The sequence below is a fragment of the Salmo salar genome, chromosome 27, assembly GCF_965601325.2.
Source record: "Salmo salar chromosome 27, fSalSal1, whole genome shotgun sequence".
Taxonomy (NCBI): domain Eukaryota; kingdom Metazoa; phylum Chordata; class Actinopteri; order Salmoniformes; family Salmonidae; genus Salmo; species Salmo salar.
In genome coordinates this window covers 21050272-21065639 of record NC_138317.1, presented here as the reverse complement: position 1 = coordinate 21065639, position 15368 = coordinate 21050272, and positions in this window count along the sequence as shown.

Genomic DNA, 15368 nt, shown 5'->3' with positions numbered 1-15368 from the left:
GGTCCTCAAATGAACCTGGTATACTTTCCTATTTATGCTATTTTTATTCCTCCACAAGATTTGATCCTTAATATTGGGAAAACAGACCAGTTCCCTACCTCCTCCTGCTGCCACCTGTCTCCTCCATTTTTGTGGTAATAATTAAATAAATTATATATAATCTTGGATTGAGCAGACCTTCCCATACAATTCTGATAGCTCCACGAAAGACTCTACCATTCCAATATCATTTAAAAACAAAATCATTTTCAAACACCTTTTCCATAAATACAGGTATTTTATCAACCAGCACATTTGAGTTCAACCATAATATTTGTTTATCTTTTCTCAGATGAAATTGTAACCAGCTCTGTAGTCTTCTGTATTTTAGTTTCACACCATTTCACCAATCATGAAATAATGGAGAAAGCTCAATCCTGACTCTTGACATGGTTTTTAGTTACACACCCTAAGTTATGTCACGTCCGTTGTAATAATGATCGGACCAAGGCGCAGCGTGAGTAGCGTTCCACATCTTAAAGTGAAACTAAGCAACATACATAAACAATAAAGAATAAACGAAACATGACGACAATGAAACTACACATAAACAATATCCCATAACCCACAGGTGGAAAAAATGCTACTTAAGTATGATCCCCAATTAGAGACAACGATAACCAGCTGCCTCTAATTGGAAATCATACAAATCACCAAAACATAGAAAAACTCAACTAGAACCCCACATAGAAAATAATAACTAGAAAAAACCTCAGTCAAGCCCTGACCTACTCTACCTTAGAAAATAAGAGCTCTCTATGGTCAGGACGTGACAAGTTAGCACCTTCTATCCTACTCTTTGGACCCGTAAATTGTTGGACCTTCACTTTGGTCTCTCTTTGACCCAAGGTGCAGAGCCCAACTCCGGGTAGCTCCGGCTCAAGAGTCACGTACAACTTGGCATAGGCTGTTTATCCTGATAAGGTTCCTGAGGTTGCCAGGCAGCCGGGTGCAGACAGCTCAGTACTCCTGGCTGAGAGTTGTGCTCATGCATGTTATAGAGCTGGTTAAAGGGCCAGGCCAGTTCTATACCATCCCAGAACTGGCCTATTGTCCAGTCCATACTTCACACTATATGTTTGATAGGGGCTGATCAAAAAGATATATTTTTCTGAGTTAAAGTTCATATAAGGAAATCAGGCCATAATCTATGGATTCACATGACTGGGAATACAGATAACTTCAGTATCTGGTTTGACCACCATTTGCCTCATGCAGCTCAAGACATCTTCGCATAGAGATGATCAGGCTGTTGATTGTTGCCTGTAGAATGTTGTCCCACTCCTCTTCAGTGGCTATGGGAAGTTGCTGAATGAATGGCACGACAATTGGCCTCAGGATCTCATCACGGTATCTCTGTGCATTCAACTTGGCATCGATAAAATGCAACTGTGTTCGTTATCTGTAGTTTATGCCTGCCCATACCATAACCCCACTGCCACCATGGGGCACTCTGTTCATAACATTGACATCAGCAAAATGCTCGCCCACACGATGCCATACACGCTGTCTGCCATCTTCCTGGTACAGTTGAAACCTGGATTCATCTGTGAAGAGCACACTTCTCTAGCGTGCCAGTCGCCATTAAAGGTAAGCATTTGCCCACTGAAGTTGGTTACGATGCCGAACTGCAGAGAGGTCAAGACCCTGGTGAGGACGACGAGCACGCAGATGAGCTTACTTAGACGGTTTCTGACAGTTTGTGCAGAAATCCTTTGGTTGTGCAAACCCACAGTTTCATCAGCTGTCCGGGTGGCTGGTCTCAGACGATCCCGCTGGTGAAGAAGCCGGATGTGAAGGTCCTGGGCTGGCATGGTAGCACGTGGTCTGTGGTTGTTGGAGGCGGCGTATGATAGAGAAATTAACATTCAATTATCTGGCAAACAGCTCTGGAGTCAGCATGCCTATTGCACGCTCCCTCAACTTGAGACATCAGACATTGTGTTGCATAATAAAACTGCACATTTTAGTGTCATTTTATTGTCCCCAGCACAAGGTCCCCCTGTGTATTGATCGTGCTGTTTAATCAGCTTCTTGATATGCCACACCTGTCAAGTGGATGGATTATCTTGGCAAAGGAGAAATTCTCCTTGTGTAAACAAATTTGTTCACAATATTTGAGAGAAATAAGGCTTTGTGTGTGCAGAAAATATCTGGGATCTTTCATCTGTTTATATTTTTGTTCAGTATACATTAATATAGTCTGTAGTCCTAAATCCCAAGTAAATAGGAAAGATTGGCAACATTGGCATCCAATGTGTTTTTATGAGATCGACATGTCAGACATTGTCTGTGAACAAGGGAATGACAAATGTTTTTGATAGCAAACACATGGATTTATTCTTGAATAAGGCATACATGTTGCTATAAAACTCAGTGCACACCAGAGCAGTTTCCCCTGCTAACACACAGCTAGAAACGCATGCCATTGGCACTGTTTAAGCCAACCACCACCTCAGTAAGCCATTTGTATTAACTTGTAATTTTTAAGTTAATTCCATTTTTGCCCTTGTCAGCAGAGCTTGATCAGAATAAGTCAGAATTTGAATTGCAGTGTTTAATTATTTGTATTAACACAGTCCTTTCATCAGTGGAGACCTAACTCCAAAAAACACTAAATAGGCCAATGTAGCTTCGGTTTCCAATCTCACTTTTAATCAGCTAGAGCTTTAAACTTCAAGTTTTCATGTCACATGCACAAGTACAGAGAAATGCCATTGTTGCAAACTTTTTATTAGAGTGACTGTTTTTGTTAGATGAGCTAGAGGTTTTCATCTCCCACGATACAATGTTGAGATCATGTGAATGGAACTTATCTATTTCTATTCTCAAACAGGTTTCGTTCTGCTTATCTCAACTCCTCTCACAGTTTCCCCTGTAGGTTGTGTGTGTGTGTGTGTGTGTGTGTGTGTGGGTGGGTGGGTGGGTGGATTGGTTGGATTGGTTGGTTTTCACACACACTGACAGTGAAAGTAGATTGCTGAAGCATTGTTGCTTCTCACCTCTGGGGAAGGCCGTTCTGAGCACTATGATTGTGTCCCAAATAGTACCCTATTCCCTATAGTGCACTGCATTTGACCACAACTTGTGCACTACTTCTTGTCAAAAGTAATGTGCAATGTAGGGAGTAAAGCCTGGAATGGTGAAAATTAAACTGCTATGAGAACGCTGCAGGAAACGCTAACGTTATATTGTTATAGTACAGTGTGTGATTGTGAGTCACACCTGCTTCTGGCGTTCGCAAAAGTTTTTATTAAATATGACACACTTCTTGGTTTGGTTTGCTTGACTTTGCCATCTGTCTGTGCGTTCTGTGCAATATCAAATCATCTACACTTAAATTCCTGTGACTTCTGGCTATCTGACAGCTTTTTTGGAGGTGTATTAAAAATCCATCCTGCGAAGCTTCATGCAATGTCTGCATTCCAAGTGGCATCCTATTCCCTATATTGTGCACTAATTTTAACCAGGGCCCATAGGGTTGTGGACAAAGTTGATTTGTTTTTTGTGGTGTTGCCAGGGTCCATGTGTTGATTGGTTTGTGTGCCGGTGTTGCAGGGTGTTGATTACCCAGACATGGTATTAGCTGGTGCTATCTGGACGGCCAGCCGACCGGACCAATCTGGCCAACCGACTGGTCCTATCAGGCCGGTCGACTGGTCTGGCCGACTGGTTCTATCTGGCGGCCGGCCAGATAGGACCAGTCAGCCAGCCAGATAATATGTCAGCATGCTCACTGTCACAGCTCCATTTAAGATTACCTGCTTGGACGTTTCAGAAGACAGCACAATGTCTGGCCTCAGTGTCATCGCTGTGATGATGTCTGGGAACTTGAGTTGCTTTCCCAGGTCAACTTTCAGCTCCCAATCTTGAGCTGTTGCGAGAAGACCTCTGGAGGTTCTGGTAGCTGGTGTTGGCTTTCCCCTGGCTCTGACTAATGTGATGGCCTGCTTCGCTGGTCAAAGGCGCTTGCAGTGGCTGATCCCACTGCTGATGGTATTCGCTATGGCTTTAATCACCAGGTCGTGGCACCTTGCCAAGGGCTTTTGAGCAGCAGCTGAGGATGTTCCTCTCTTTTAGGCACAGAGAGCAAGATGGTGAATCAACCTTTCCCTAGCAGAACAGGTTAGATGGGCTTGGTAGGACATCATAGACTATACCCTCATGAAGACCGCTTGGCTGTCGAAACATTGGTTATCAACCCTTTAGACCCCAATATAATTCAAGAATGCTGCTGTAGAATAATGAGAATTTTCAAGATAAAGCTCATTTTCTCACACATTTCAAACAGATATACTCTAGCTCAAAAACAAAGAACAAATGACAATTAAAAGTTAACTTAGTTTTAAAGAGCTCAATCTCTTTAGTATGACACCACATTCATGTCAATAGGAATAACGCTAATTTTGTATTCAATTGTGTAAAGACACTCACTATCAAAAACGATTAACACTCAACACAACAAACTATATAAAAAAATATGTATTTCAACTGTATTAACTTAGCAAGTATAATATATTATTTACATATAAATAACTACAATTATCCAAGATGTGACCAGAGGACAATATTCAGAAAGTATTTCAAAACCGACACAAAGTAGGCTGTGATTGACAACTATTATTACTTCTGTAACCATCTAAAAATGTAACCATCTATTCAGAGACTATTTCAAAATGTAGGTAACTTCCCTCAATAAGATTTACTACAGAACAGGCCTGATACCATGTAGAAATCGTAGTCTACTTTGACAACAATTCAGAGAATGCAACAAGAATGAGATAGACATATAAAGAGAGAAGACACAAACTGTTCAGAGACAATAAAATATTTGTAGGATAAACTAATATTTCACACCGTCATTTTAGTGTTTGCATTTAGCCTACAACGTGTCATGGAACTTCTGGAAGCACGGGCCCATCCTGCAAGTGGCACAGAACAAGTAGAGCACCCAAAGGAGGTTTCTACACATCTCCCACTCTTTGCTTAGTCTTCTTCCTCCTCTCCCTATTCCTCTCCCTATTCCTCTCCCATCCTCCTCTCCCTATCCTTTCTCCTTTCCATGTTTCTCTTCACTCTCCTCTTCTCTCCCTCCACTCTCCTCTCTCTCCACTCCTCCCTCCTCGCCCCACATCTCTATCCCTCAAATCATCTTGAACTCCTTTTTCTTCCTGCCTTTTGCTTCTGAACCCTGACTCTCCACATCACTTCCTTTTGCTTTCACCAACCTAGAGGAATAGAGTAACAGAGGGGGAGGAGAGGAGCAACAAATAGGATACAACTGTGGTCAGGAACAAAAGATATCTCTCTCCCTCGCACTGTCTCTCTCTTTCTTCCTCTTTCTTTTTGTCAACCATACATATACTCTCTTCCTAATAAGGGGTTTCCATAATAAATAATGTGATACAGTTATGTGCCTCCCATTCCACACACTCTCACTCTCTCTCCTCCAACTCTTGCTTTCTTGCCTGACAGACTAAGTACAGAGTTTGCCAATGTTAGCTGATTAGTTATGAAGCTGGGGAAGTTTGCAAATGAACTGTATCGGTAGAAACAGGATAAAACAAGCAACTTGTTAGCTGGCTATGTAAACAAACATCCAACTCATCATATGAGCTCTACTGCGCGGGCCTATCTAAGCTGTCAGATAATAGGAAAATTAGGCAATGTTTAGCCTATGAATAAGTTACACCGAGCAAACATGACAAACCATAACCGAAGCTAAACATAACTTACTCTAGCCTTCATTTCGGTAGCTAGTTAGCTGGTTGTCTGTATGGCTAGCTAGTGAAAGTGACAGCTGAGGTGGACACTTCATGAGTGCAGCCCAAATGTACCGCTACACACAAGTTTTCTTGCCTGACAGACTAACTAGCTAGCTATAGCAAGCAGTTTGTGCCGTTTCCATAGGAATTACATCGGTAGAAACAAGACAAAACAACGAAGTATACTGAACAAAAATATAAATGCAACATGTAAATTGTTGAGCCCATGTTTCATGAGCTGAAATAAAAGATCCCAAACATTTACCATATGCACAAAAATATTATTATATTATCGTGTTTCAGGGAAGACCCAAGTGCAGACTGTGTTTAAGTAACAATGTTTATTACAACAACAGGGGCATGCAAACGGCAGGTCAAGGCAGGCAGAGGTCGGTAATCCAGAGCAGGGGCAAAGGCACCGGACGGCAGGCAGGCTCAGGGTTAGGGGCAGGCAGAGTGGTCAGGCAGGCGGCTCAGAGTCAGGACAGACAATGGTCAAAACCAGGAGGGCGAGAAAAGAGAGACTGGGGAAAAGCAGGAGCTGAGAAAAAAAACGCTTGTTGACTTGATGAACTGGCAACAGACAAACAGAGTACCCAGGGGATAATGGGGAAGACCTGGCAGGGGTGGAGACAAACACAAGGACAGGTGAAACAGATTAGGGCTTGACACAAATGTGTTCACATGCCTGTTAGTGAGCATTTCTCCTTTGCCAAGATAATCTATCCACCTGACAGGTGTGGCATATCAAGAAGCTGATTAATAAACCGCATGATCATTACACATGTGCACCTTGTGCCCGGGACAATAAAGGCCACTCTAAGATTTGCAGTTTTGTCACACAACACAATGCCACAGATGTCTCACGGTTTTGAGGGCGTGTGCAATTGGCATGCTGACTGCAGGAAAATCCATCAGAGCTGTTGCCAGATAATTAAATGTTAATTTCTCTACCTTAAGCCACCTCCAATATCGTTTTAGAGACTTTGGCAGTACTTCAAACCGGCCTCACAACCGCAAACCACGTGTAATCATGCCAGCCCAGTACCATATCTGGCTTCTTCACCTGCGGGATCGTCTGAGACCAGCCACCCGGACAGTTGATGAAACTGAGGAGTATTTCTGTCTGTAATAAAGACCTTTTGTGGGGGAAAACTCATTCTGATTGGCTGACAAACATCTTGCCCAGACTCTTTACCGGTTTCTCTGTGATGGATGGGATCTGTGTGTCTTGAATGGCGACACTGAACTTGACCACCATCTTCCCCCTCTTCAGCACCAGGGATCTTTGCTGGCTTGAAGATCGTCCGTGCCCAGGTTACAAGCTTCTCCAACTCCTTCTGAATCCATCTACTCCCTGGGACAGATGTTGTCACAGTCAGGTCATCAATGAAGGCTCTGATAGGAGTACAGTAGTCAATATACAGTGAGGGAAAAAAGTATTTGATCCCCTGCTGATTTTGTACGTTTGCCCGCTGAAAAACAAATGATCAGTCTATAATTTTAATGGTAGGTTTATTTTAACAGTGAGAGACAGAATAACAACAAATAAATCCAGAAAAACGCATGTCAAAAATGTTATAAATTGATTTGCATTATAATGAGGGAAATAAGTATTTTACCCCCCAGAAAGATTTCTGGCTCTCAGGTGTCTTTTATACAGGTAACGAGCTGAGATTAGGAGCAAACTCTTAAAGGGAGTGCTCCTAATCTCAGTTTGTTACCTGTATAAATGACACCTGTCCACAGAAGCAATCAATCAGATTCCAAACTCTCCACCATGGCCAAGACCAAAGAGCTCTCCAAGGATGTCAGGGACAAGATTGTAGACCTACACAAGGCTGGAATGGGCTACAAGACCATCGCTAAGCAGCTTGATGAGAAGGTGACAACAGTTGGTGCGATTATTCGCAAATGGAAGAAACACAAAAGAACTGTCAATCTCCCTCGGTCTGGGGCTCCATGCAAGATCTCACCTCGTGGAGTTGCAATGATCATGAGAACGGTGAGGAATCAGCCCAGAACTACACGGGAGGATCTTGTCAATAATCTCAAGGCAGCTGGGTCCATAGTCACCAAGAAAACAATTGTTAACACACTACGTCCTGAAGGACTGAAATCCTGCAGCGCCCGCAAGGTCCTCCTGCTCAAGAAAGCACATATATATGCCCGCCTGAAGTTTGCCAATGAATGTCAATCTGAATGATTCAGAGGACAACTGGGTGAAAGTGTTGTGGTCAGATGAGACCAAAATGGAGCTCTTTGGCATGAACTCAACTCGCCGTGTTTGGAGGAGGAGGAATGCTGCCTATGACCCCAAGAACACCATCCCCACCGTCAAACATGGAGGTGGACACATTATGCTTTGGGGGTGTTTTTCTGCTAAGGGGACAGGACAACTTCACCGCATCAAAGGGACGATGGACGGGGCCATGTACCGTCAAATCTTGGATGAGAACCTTTTTCCCTCAGCCAGGGCATTGAAAATGGGTCATGGATGGGTATTCCAGCATGACAATGACCCAAAACACACGGCCAAGGCAACAAAGGAGTGGCTCAAGAAGAAGCACATTAAGGTCCTGGAGTGGCCTAGCCAGTCTCCAGACCTTAATTCCATAGAAAATCTGTGGATGGAGCTGAAGGTTCGAGTTGCCAAACATCAGCCTCGAAACCTTAATGACTTGGAGAAGATCTGCAAAGAGGAGTGGGACAAAATCCCTCCTGAGATGTGTGCAAACCTGGTGGCCAACTACAAGAAACGCCTGACATTTACATTTTACATTTTAGTCATTTAGCAGACGCTCTGACCTCTGTGATTGTCAACAAGGGTTTTACCACCAAGTACTAAGTCATGTTTTGCAGAGGGGTCAAATACTTTTTTCCCTCATTAAAATGCAAATCATTTTATAACATTTTTGACATGCGTTTTTCTGTATTTCTTTGTTGTTATTCTGTCTTTTACTGTTCAAATAAACATACCATTAAAATTATAGACTGATCATTTCTTTGTCAGTGGGCAAACGTACAAAATCAGCAGGGGATCAAATACTTTTCCCCTCACTGTAACTGTTTGTTAAGCACTTTGGAAATGTACAGCGACAGAATTCAGAACATGGGCCGTTCTTACAGTATTCTCCATGTACATCAAGTCAGAACAGTAGGATAAATAAAGGGGGCATATAAGCACACAATGCAAGCTCTTACAATATTTGATGATGAAAGCAGGGCGGCAGGTAGCCTAGTGGTTAGAGCTTTTGGCCATTAACCGAAAGGTTGCTAGATCGAATCCCCAAGCTGACAAGGTAAAAGTATGTTGTTCTGCCCCTGAACAAGGCAGTTAACCCACTGTTCCTAGGCCGTCATTATAAATAAGAATTTGTTCTTAACTGACTTGCCTAGTTAAATAAATAAATTAATTAATTAATTGATTTCTCTAAAACAGGCTATAGTCTACATGTGCAACACCAAGTCAGAACAGTAAGCTATGATGGGTAAAGGTACCACATTTTGAGGGTGAGGCACATGGGCCAGTAACAGCTCACTACACAACATACACTTAATATTACTTTCTTAGCTACAGTGCATATATATCTCCCTGGGATATTACATAATTTATGCAGCAGCATACAATACCTGTTTGGACTCACCTTGTTGTGCTGTGCTCACTTGAATAGGAGGTGGCGCAGCAGTCCTTCGTGGGAAAATGTTGTCATCAAACTTTCATTGAGTGGCGCAGCGGTCTAAGGCACTGCATCTCAGTGCTAGAGGCGTCACTACAGACCATGGTTCGATTCCAGGCTGTATCACAACTGACCATGATTGGGAGTCCCGTAGGGTGCTGCACAATTGGGCCAGCATGGTCTGTGTTTGGCCGGGGTAGGCCGTCATTGTAAAATAAGAATTTGTTCTTAACTGACTTGCCTAGTTACATTTAAAAAAATCTTGGTCTGGCATTCACTGGATTTATGGTGATTTCAAGACAACTGGGAACTCGGGGAAAAACACAGGGCTGAGTCATGACGTGAGAGATCTTCAGGTTGGAGCTCTAGAAAGAGGCCAGAGTTTCCGACTTGGAATATAAAATTGGATGACTGTTCAAACGTATTTTCCCAGTTGGAGCTCGTTTTTTTCTGAAATTTCCCAGTTCTGAGTTTCCAGTTCTTTTGAACGCGGCAGAAGTCATGCTGGCTTGACAGCATGGCCAATGTTTTCAACCTTTTCTGACCCATTGCATGTGAATGTTTATCCTTTTAAGCTTGGAAAAAAGAGACCCTTAAAACCCAGACTTGGACCACACACCCACTCCACTGAATAGCAGGCTAGGGACTGCTTTGCAACGCTTGCAATTAGCCACTGATTCCTTTGAAACCACTAATTCTTGAATTTTCAATTTCCAACTTGTTGTGTAATGTTTATTTCCAATGGCCGATGAGCACCGTTACGTTTTATCTATAATTTCTCTTCATATAACAACGATTGAAAAGGATTTGCCAGTAGATACGCAGACAACACCATTCTATATACATCTGGCCCTTCTTTGGACACTGTGTTAACTAACCTCCAAACGAGCTTCTATGCCATACAACACTCCTTCCATAGCCTCCAACTGCTCTTAAACACTACTAAAACCAAATGCATGCTTTTCAACCGTTCGCTGCCCGCACCCGACTAGCATCACTACTCTGGACGGTTCTGACCTAGAATATGTGGACAACTACAAATACCTAGGTGTCTGGCTAGACTGTAAACTCTCCTTCCAGACTCATATTAAACATCTCCAATCCAAAATTAAATCTAGAATCGGCTTCCTATTTCGCAACAAAGCCTCCTTCACTCACGCTGCCAAACATACCCTCGTAAAATTGACTAACCTACCGATCCTCGACTTCGGCGATGTCATTTACAAAATAGCTTCCAATACTCTACTCAGCAAACTGGATGCAGTCTATCACAGTGCCATCCATATCACAGCCCCTTATACCACCCACCACTGCGACCTGTATGCTCTCGTTGACTGGCCCTCGCTACATATTCGTCGCCAGATCCACTGGCTCCAGGTCATCTATAAGTCTATGCTAGGTAAAGCTCCGCCTTATCTCAGCTCACTGGTCACAATAACAACACCCTCCCGTAGCACGCGCTCCAGCAGGTATATCTCACTGGTCGTCCCCAATGCCAACACCTCCTTTGGCCGCCTTTCCTTCCAGTTCTCTGCTGCCAATGACTGGAACGAATTGCAAAAATCGCTGAAGCTGGCGACTTATATATCCCTCATTAACTTTAAACATCAGCTATCTGAGCAGCTAACCGATCGCTGCAGCTGTACATAGCCCATCTGTAAATAGCCCACCCAATCTACCTACCTCATCCCCATATTCTTTTAATTTACTTTTCTGCACTTTTGGACACCAGTATTTCTACTTGCACATCATCATCTGCTCATCTATCAATCCAGTGTTAATTTGCTAAACTGTAATTACTTCGCTACTATAGCCTATTTATTGCCTACCTCCTCACGCCATTTGCATACACTGTATATAGACTTTCTTTTTTTCTATTGTGTTATTGACTGTACGCTTGCTTATTCCATGTGTAACTCTGTGTTGTTGTTTGTGTCGCACAGCTTTGCTTTATCTTGGCCAGGTCGCAGTTGTAAATTAGAACTTGTTCTCAACTAGCCTACCTGGTGAAATAAAGGTGAAATAAAAATAAATAAAAATAAATAAATAAATACAAAAATAGATTGTCGACTTGATTCATGATGATGACTGTTTGTCTAGCTTGCTAGCTAAGATTTTGAAAGTATGATGTTGACATGATCAGTCCAATCAAAGCTACGGTAGATATAATGTGAATTGATGTAATTTTATTTGTGGCTAATGACCTTGAGCCTTCTTGGATGGGCACTTCTAATGTAACTCTACGCTAGCACCCAAGGGGCTTGAATTTTCAAGCTCTCCCCACAGATTTTGCGGCGATGTAGTGTCCCCATGAGTGACACAACACAGAGCTAATCACAGAGCAATTAGAGAACATTACCAACCCCATGCTCGCCGTATTTTCCAGTGGCTGCCCCACCACCACAGAAAACAGACGGTCCAAGCTACGGCACTGTGTGTCTGTCTGTATGCATGTGTGTGTGTGTTCATATGCATGTGTAAGTGTGTTTCTTTAGATATATATGTACGTATCAATGTCTGTGTGTGCACAGTATGTCTGTATGTATGCATTTTCACTAGCACCATGAACCATCAGAATCCTCTGTAGTCGTTCATTTCCCTTTCAGACGGCTCTGTTTTCATCTTGATGTTGTTCTGACTGCAGGTCAGCCTGGCTGCTGGTCATCAGTTTGACTGGGACATTTAGCTGTTGTTGTATTACAATCATCAGCTTACTGCTATAGTAAAGGCAGCACAGGTTTCTGCCAAGCCAAGTGAGGGGGCTGTGGGTGTACTCTGTTGTAGATTGGTGTATGTAAGATCAATTAGTCGTCTAGTCTACTACCTTCAGGGGTGTTTCTAGGATTTGAGGACTTTGGGACCTTAGCCCAAAGCCAGAGGGGGGACCCTAGTACGGGGGTCTGGGGGGGGATCTTCGCCGGAAGAAAATTTGAACAGCTAAATGTATCGATCTGGTGCACTTTGAGATGAATATTGAGAGATAAGATCTACTAAGAATTTTTATTTAGAAATAAATAAATACATTTTTGTTTTAAATAATATGGGTCAACTATCGCTTTAAAATAGGATTTCCCAAGTGCAAGGGTTTTGAAAATGTTTGTACTATAACAACTAATTTCAAGAAAACTGTAAAGGTGGTTGAGGCTGACTGGTAGTATACACGTCATCTTACAGTAGGCCTACATAGGCAAGATCTTTTGTGTTCATGAGCTATTGTGTCCTTACCATCTCTGTTTGTGCACACTACTAAAATGGCAAAATAATTGACGAGGAAGCATTTCAATTTAGCTTATTCTCATTTTACAATCAACATGTCCATGACATAGACTACCTATATTAATGCCTACAAAAATACATAGCCTCTTGTGATTTCCCATGAGTGACAGAACACTGAGCCAATCACAGTGCAACTATTTATGTTTATTTAGTTTCTCTTTTGTTAAAGTGTCTTCATTGTTTTGGAACTTTTGTGAGTGTAATGTTTGCATTTTTTTATTGTTTATCTATTTCACAGGAGAGAGAGGAGAGAGTATCCTTGGTGTGTACAGTAGAGGATGAAATAAGGGTTAGAATTATGTCTGCCAGTCAGGCCGCAGTTCACATCCTAAAAGCTATTTATCTGAAAGCACTTAAAATTCTTGAGGGAATCGTTCTCCATGCCTAGCTGACCCTAGCTATGACATTCATTTGTTGAAGCATTCCCTGGTTGATTGTCGACCCCCGTCATCGGTTATTCCACCACAATTCTCCAGTTGATTCTTATTAAACCGTCAGTTCCCTCTTCCTCATCTCTCTCTTTCTCTCTCTCTCTCTCTCTCTCTGTCCCTCTATCCCCAGTCACAGATCTAAATCCCACACATGCTGATGAAGTCGCTCTCTGCAAGGCCATGCATGTCGACTGTAGGCTAATTGCTAAAAGCCTTTCAGAGACAGCAGAGCTTAATGGCTGTTTCCCTGAACTATGGAGCTTCTGTAAAGAGCACCAGGCAGGCAGGGGCTGGTAATGGTGTCGCTCCCATCTCATCACATCAGACATGGGTTCAAATAGCACTTGTTTTGTTTTTCAAATATTTTAGCTGCGCTTGATTGAGCATGCCAGCCTGGCACAATGGAATGAATATAATAGTGCCAAAGTTTACCCAAAATGCTCAAAGTATTTAAAAGATGTTTAACACTATTTGACCCCAAGTTTGCTTCACAGAAGATGCCCTTTAAAGGACGTCCTGGGAGATTGCATTGACCCTGTAAACTCCCAGACATTAAACAAGGACAAGAGCTAAGTTCTGCTTCACAGGGGGAGCAGTGGAACAAGAGGGCCGTCCTGCCGCCTGGTCTCTCGTGTCATGTGGAGCAGAAAGCTTTATGCTAATTAATTTAGACCTCAATCACATCAAACAATCAATCAATCTCTCAATTCAATTGGCATGGGAAACATATGTTTACATTGCCAAAGCAAGTGAAATATATCATTTCACTTTTGTTTATTATCAATCCAAAAACATTAACAGTAAACATTGCACTCACAAGTTTCAAAGGAATAGACACGTTTCAAATGTCATTATAGCTATTTACAGTGTTATAATGATGTGCAAATAGTTCAAGTACAAAACTGAAAATAAATATAGGTTGTATTTACAATGGTGTTTGTTCTTCACTGGTTGCCCTTTTCTTGTGGCAACAGGTCACAAATCTTGCTGCTGTGATGGCACACTGTGGTATTTCACCCAATAGATACAGTGAAGGAAACAAGTATTTGATCCCCTGCTGATTTTGTACATTTGCCCACTGACAAAGAAATGATCAGTCTATAATTTTAAGGTAGGTTTATTTGAACAGTGAGAGACAGAATAACAACAAAAATGTTATAAATTGATTTGCATTTTAATGAGGGAAATAAGTATTTGACCCCTCTGCAAAACATGACTTAGTACTTGGTGGCAAAACCCTTGTTGGCAATCACAGAGGTCAGACGTTTCTTGTAGTTGGCCACCAGGTTTGCACACATCTCAGGAGGGATTTTGTCCCACTCCTCTTTGCAGATCTTCTCCAAGTCATTAAGGTTTCGAGGCTGATGTTTGGCAACTCGAACCTTCAGCTTCCTCCACAGATTTTCTATGGGATTAAGGTCTGGAGACTGGCTAGGCCACTTCGGGACCTTAATGTGCTTCTTCTTGAGCCACTCCTTTGTTGCCTTGGCCGTGTGTTTTGGGTCATTGTCATGCTGGAATACCCATCCATGACCCATTTTTAATGCCCTGGCTGAGGGAAGGAGGTTCTCACCCAAGATTTGACGGTACATGGCCCCGTCCATCGTCCCTTTGATGCGGTGAAGTTGTCCTGTCCCCATTAGCAGAAAAACACCCCCAAAGCATAATGTTTCCACCTCCATGTTTGACGGTGGGGATGGTGTTCTTGGGGTCATAGGCAGCATTCCTCCTCCTCCAAACACGGCGAGTTGAGTTGATGCCAAAGAGCTCCATTTTGGTCTCATCTAACCACAACACTTTCACTCAGTTGTCCTCTGAATTATTCAGATGTTCATTGTCAAACTTCAGACGAGCATGTATATGTGCTTTCTTGAGCAGGGGGACCTTGCGGGCGCAGTAGGATTTCAGTCCTTCACGGCGTAGCTTGTTACCAATTGTTTTCTTGGTGACTATGGTCCCAGCTGCCTTGAGATCATTGACTAGATCCTTCCGTGTAGTTCTGGGCTGATTCCTCACCATTCTCATGATCATTGCAACTCCACGAGGTGAGATCTTGCATGGAGCCCCAGGCTGAGGGAGATTGACAGTTCTTTTGTGTTTCTTCCATTTGCGAATAATCGCACCAACTGTTGTCACCTTCTCACCAAGCTGCTTGGCGATGGTCTTGTAGCCCATTC